Source organism: Gekko japonicus, unplaced genomic scaffold (assembly GCF_001447785.1).
Source record: "Gekko japonicus isolate JY-2015 unplaced genomic scaffold, Gekko_japonicus_V1.1 scaffold2783, whole genome shotgun sequence".
NCBI lineage: Eukaryota > Metazoa > Chordata > Lepidosauria > Squamata > Gekkonidae > Gekko > Gekko japonicus.
In genome coordinates, this window is record NW_015161487.1 from 15,650 (window position 1) to 22,055 (window position 6,406).

Below are 6,406 nucleotides of genomic sequence, written 5' to 3' on the forward strand. Positions count from 1 at the left end.
TCCAATGTGCATCACCTTGCACTTGGCCACATTGAACCCCATTTGCCATGTTGACGCCCACTTGCCCATCTTTGACAGATCCCTTTGGAGTGCCTCACAATCCTCACTGGTTTTCACCACCCTGAACAACTTCGTATCATCCGCAAATTTAGCCACTTCACTGCTTACTCCCAACTCCAAATCATTAATGAACAAGTTAAAAAGCAGTGGACCAAGTACTGATCCCTGTGGTACCCCACTGCTTACACCCCTCCACTGGGAGAACTGCCCATTTATACTCACTCTCTGTTTTCTATTAATTAGCCAGTTTTTGATCCATAAAAGGACTTGTCCTTTTATCCCATGATTTTTGAGCTTACTTATGAGCCTTTGATGAGGAACTTTATCAAAAGCTTTCTGGAAGTCAAGGTAAACAATATCTATTGGATCCCCCTTGTCCACATGTTTGTTCACCCCCTCAAAGAACATTAACAGGTTAGTGAGACAAGATCTTCCCTTACAGAACCCATGTTGAGTCTGCCTCAATAGGTTTTGTTCATCTATGTGCCTACTAATTCTTTCCTTAATAATGGTTTCCACCAATTTACCCGGTATCGACGTCAGACTGACCCTTTAATGTGCATTCCTAGTGTTGGGTTTCCAGCACCGAGTGAGTGTCCTGCCAGTGTACCATTTGTTATGACCCAGGAATGGGGGATGCCCTGACTAACAAACAAAACCCAGTTGTACAATCCCAGTAGCCTCAGATCAGCTCCATTTTAGGATAGGTCAAACATGTTCCCTCCCAGCTGGATAGGAAAGGATCAAAAGATGAGCTTTAATCAGCACAAGCTGTCCAAGTTAGTGCTTCTCAAAGAACTACTTTAGTCAGCCGTAAACCTAAACCTACTGACAATCAACTGCAGCGGACTAGCAATATGGGGGAGGGGTTTCCTATACATACTGTGTTGTCATTCATAACTTTATGAACATCTATTATTCTCCCCACTCTTCAGTAGTTTTCTTCTAAACTTAAAGTTTACTAAACCTAAAAGATTTACAACTTTTAGACATTCCTCATAGGAAGGTCTTTAGGCAGATGTCATGCTTGGCTCAGCCGGTGCCATTTTGGAAAGTGGAACTTATGGGGGGGTTGGGTAAGGAGAGGGAACCAAGAGCTGTGGAAGCCCTGGAAGAGAAGCTGGCTTTACCCTACCCCCCCCCCCAAGGCATGATCCACTGCCATCCTTTCTCTGTGTTCTCTTTGAGCATGGCACTGGAATATTTTTGGAGAGCAAAGAGGCTGCTGTAACCCACCCTGACACCATTGGGAGCCAAACATGGCAGGAGCTGGAGGAGGAGGGAATGACATTCAGTAGATAGATGATAGATAGATAGATAGATAGATAGATAGATAGATAGATAGATAGATAGATAACCTTTATTGGCATGTGAAAAATAAAAGTGCAGTAAAAAAAATTTTTTTTTTAAGTTCATCGATCATAAGGCCAACCAAAATGAAATAGATCAGTTAAAAGCTTCCTTGGATCGAATTGCAGACTGGAGAAAACAGGCGACATTAGAGGTTATGAGAAAGTTGTATCAAGAAAGTACCCACTGAACCTTGACACTGTCAGGAAGGCCACACCATGTACAGAGAAGGGAGTTCAAAAGTTTTTCTCAGATCTTAATGTATAATGGACAATTTAATAGAACATGGGAAACAGATTCAATAGCACCCAGGCTACAGGGGCATCGTCTAAATTCATAGGGGATTTTTTGACATCTTCTGAAGAAGATGGCCGATGGCAATATGTTAAATCTGGCCAGCATAAATGCCCTTCTTTGATGGGGATCAGTTAAAGAGCAGAAATAAGAGGCTATCTGGCCAGGTATCAGAGATAATTCCAGATAAACTGGAGAGCAAGTTTTCCTAGCTGCCTCAGTCAGGTGCTGAAATTGAATATCTAACAACCTACGTTTAATTATCTGAAATGCTGTTGAGGCAGATGATAAGTAAAGCAAATCTAGAGGTATACCTATAGACCTAATTTTGTTAAGGACTAATTTCAACCAGTTAGATTCATGGTAATCTGTCAACATTAAGAAAGTAAGAGAATTCGAATAAGAATTAAACAAAAGGCGAAGCCAAAATTTGATCGTCAAAGACCAGGCTCGAGTTTCTAACAACATCTGGCCAGTTTCAAGACAAATCGCAGCATATGGAACACAGTTAGGGAGACCAAGGATTTTCTGCAGAAAAAAAGATTGTAGTCCCTCAGCTGATTGATTGATTGCACTTATCCATATGGGAGCTCCATAGAGGAATTGTGGGCTGGATTTTGCGTTAAAGGCTTTTAAAGCAACGGGAACATACCTATTGCCTCTCAGATAGAAAAAATGGGTGATGGCAGTAGCACTATTCCTTGCTAGGTTGGATGTGAGGATGATCTGGCTGCGACATCTGTCACCCCATTGATCGCTAGGGTTGATTCGGCTGATCTGGCTGACTAGGTGGGTGTCCCCTACCTCCCTCACTGCTCCATGTGCGTCCCTCCCAAAGCTGCACACTCGGTCGAAGAGTACAACCATCCCAGATAGAAGGAGTGTACCGTTCTTTGCTCAAGGGTGTACGATAGCTGCGCTCCCCTGCTAGAACCTCCAAACAAGCTCAAGGTCCATTTGTAGGACATTCAGTAGTGTTTTTTTCAGTGAAAGACTGTGGATGACAACGTTGCAGAAGCAGATATAATTTATACAGTAGAATCTAATCATTCTGGAGAATTGCTAGCAACTGGAGACAAGGGTGGCAAAGTGGTCATCTTTCAACAAGAGTATGAGAACAAGGTTCTGGTGATGGCGGCGCGCTAGAGCAGACTCACCTCCTGAACCTCCTGGGGGGGAAGCTGTGCTCCAGCCGAAGGAGGGGGTGCGCAGGCTCGTCACCCCCCCCAGGGACCCGGTTGAAGGGACCCTGGCCATGGAACTTCTGAGAGGTCGCCTCTTCGATGGCAGAATGCCGGAGAATTGAGGTGCCTCTCCGTTCCGACAGTTCTCCGTGCTGGACCTAAACAACGCTAACCGGGGCAAGCGCAGGAGATAGAGCATCCGAAAGAGAATGTACACGAGGTCTAAGGACCCTATTATGAACGTGAGTCGTTTAAGCGATGTTTAAAGAGAAAAGAAAGCTCCCTACCCTAACCTACGCAGCAGAGATTAAGGCGAGCGGGGGAGGGACGCCTCCCAAGCGCAGGAACTTTTGAGCGAATGGGGGGGGAGCGGAAGAAAAAATGGTTAAAACGGTTAAGAAGTACTTACCAAGGAGTGTTTGAGCATTTAAGCGCATATTCAGAGACTTTCAAAACATTCACAAAGGTAAACAAACCGAGGAACATGGCAGGGAAGAGGACGGAAAAGGAGAAGTTGCTGAAATCGAACGTGACGGAGAGCCCAAAAACGGAAGGAACCAACGAGCTGGCGAAGATTTTGGCAGAATCCATGCGACCTCTAATGGACCAGCTGAATAACTTCAAGGAACAGATGTCTAATATGACTCAATGTATCACCGCTCAGCAAACCCAGATAAATAAGACTTTGAAAATGATGAACCAAACAGCTGAGAAGATGAAAGAAATGGATGCCACTGCCCAAAAGGTGAAGAAAAAAGTAAAACAACGGGAAAAGAAGCAAGTCTCCACAGAAGATCAATTGCTACAACTACAAATGGAAAAGGCTAACATGATTCTTCGCTTTCAGGGCTTGCCAGAGATTAAAGGAGAGAATCTAAAGGAAATGATAAGTGAAGTATTGGCCCCAGTGACAGAGATGAAGGCAGAACTGTTGATAAGCGATATGGATTTGGCCTATAGGTCATATTCAGGATATATAAAGAAAAACAATCTGCCTGGGGAAATTGTTGTAAGATTCTCGAAGAGGCACGTGAGGGATGCAATCCTGAAAGCAGTATCTGGAGTACCCCTGAAAGTTGGGGGAAATGTCATCAGAGTTCTAAAAGACATTACATTTGAAATAAGACAAAGGAGAAAGAAATATAAAGACGTTATTCTTTTTCTTCAGACAAATTCAATTGGATATAGATGGCTAACTCCAGAAGACGTCACCTTCAAAATCAAGGATAATAAAGAAAAGATTGACTCTGTTCTGAAAGCTCGGGAATTTTTAAGAGTCCAGTTGGGAGGGCCAGAGGAGGAAGAAAAAGAAGGAGAGGACAGTAAGTCCAATGGCGAGCTGGACTCGGATTCTTCCAGAAAGGACTCTCTTTCAGAGAAAGGGGCAGCAGCTCCTAAGAGTCTTTATAAACTGCGGAAGAGATGGGGCAAGGAGAAGTGAAGGCTGAAGGACTCTGATTTGTGCCTTGGAAAAACTTTGAAATGAGATGACTTGGGGTATTTCTTAATGACAGTAAATTTTAAGAACTGAAAAGTTATTGTTAAACTTGACTCAGTTTGTAAAGGGATTAGCGGGATTAAGATTTGATGTTTGTTTAAACTGATCAGAAGATCTCCTCTCTTGGGTTTTTAGTTAGTAGTGGGTATCTTTCTTTTATCCCATAAATGTAGTCCCCCCTCCCATTTTCTGTTGTAGTTTGTAGTATTATAAAAAATGCAATTAAAAAAATCCCCTCCGGGGGCATTAAAAAAAAAGTGTATGAGAACAAAACTGTCTCCCAGCAGAGGAGAACACAATGTTTATAGTACCTTTCAAAGCCATGAACCAGAGTTCAACTACTTGAATAGTTTAGAAATTGAAGAGAAGATCAACAAAAGTAGATGGTTACCCCAGAAAAATGCTGCTCAATTTTTATTGTCCACAAACAATAAAACAATAAAATTGTGGAAAATCAGTGAAAGAGACAAAAGACCTGAAGGCTATAACTTGAAGGAAGAAGATGGGCGGTATAGGGACTCTATTACAGTCACAAAATTATGGGTGCAAGTATTCAGACTCAAGGATCTCATGGTGGAAGCCAGTCCACAAAGGATATTTGCCAATGCCCACACACACCACCAACTCTGTCCCCATCACTAGTGATTATGAAATGTACCTGTCTGCAGTTGACCTGTGGATTAATTTGTGGCACCTAGAAATTATAGACAGAAGTTTTAATATTGTAGATATTAAGCCTGCCAACATGGGGGAATTAACCAAGGTGATAACAGCAGCTGAATTCCATCCAAACAGCGGTAACATTGGAGGGTTTGAATTTCCCGCCACGGAGCCTACCGGTCAGCTAGGGTGGGGAACTAGGATCCGAGGTCCTATTGTCCTGAGGAGCCAAGCTCCAGTCTTTCCTGCGGGCGCCTTGTGGCGGACCGCATACATAACACCCCTCCCCCCATAGTTCAGACACAATCTGGGTGATATAGTCTTTCAAATAAGCAGGGGGTTTGCGCTCTCGTGTAGAGCGCCTGGGGCCCGGCGAAAGAGCCGTTGTGTGGGTCGGTGTGGAGCTCCCCTGGTCCGGTTGTCCTGGGGGGCATGGCTGTTGCGGCTGCTGCTGTGGCGGCAGTGGCTGCGGTGGCGGCTGCGCTTCTTCCGGGAATGGCCCCTCTTCCTCGCTCGGGGCTTCCGCTGTGCGATCAGGGTTCTGTGGGGCCGCCTCCTCCCTGCTTGCGTCCTCTGGGTTGGGCGACGGGGGTGTGTTCGTTTCCCCTGTGGCCAGCCGTCGTCGGAGCTGGTCGATGTGTCTTTCCAGCGGCCTTCCGTCGTTCGTCGTTACCTCGTAGGAGGCCGGGCCCTTTACCTTGGTGATGCGGCCCTCCAACCATGGGACCCCGTTTCCGTAGTTCCGGAAGTAGACGGTGTCTCCTGGAGAGAATCCCCGAGCGGCCTCCCACTGTTCTACCGCCCTCCTGGTATCCGGTGCTCGGTCTGGGTGCAGGCGGTCGAGCAGCGTCGTTGGCCGGCGGCCTATCAGGAGCTCCGCCGAGCTGTGGCCGGTGCCGGGATTGGGGGTTGTCCTCTGGGTTAAGAGAAAGCGGGCCAAGCGGAACTCCCAATCCCCTCCCGTGATCCTGCTTAGGGCCTCCTTGGCCGTTCGCACCATACGCTCTGCCTGTCCATTGGTAGCAGGGTGGAACGGCACCGATCGGATGTGCCGGATCAGGTTTTTCCAGAGGAATTCCTGGAACTCCCCCGACGTGAAGGCGGTCCCGTTGTTGGAAACGATGGTGTCCAGCAGGCCGTGCGTGGCGAAAATCCGGTGGAGGGAGCAGATCACCACCTTGGTCGAGGTGGTGGAGACGGGGCTGATCTCCAGCCACTAGTTTTTTCCAGAGGAATTCCTGGAACTCCCCCGACGTGAAGGCGGTCCCGTTGTTGGAAACGATGGTGTCCAGCAGGCCGTGCGTGGCGAAAATCCGGTGGAGGGAGCAGATCACCACCTTGGTCGAGGTGGTGGAGACGG

General features: G+C 46.6%; 1 pseudogene; it reads left to right on the forward strand.

The window, feature by feature from the left end:
- The first annotated feature begins 1,319 nt into the window (after positions 1 to 1,319).
- LOC107125717 lies at positions 1,320 to 5,361 on the forward strand (annotated as a pseudogene).
- The last annotated feature ends 1,045 nt before the right edge of the window (positions 5,362 to 6,406 follow it).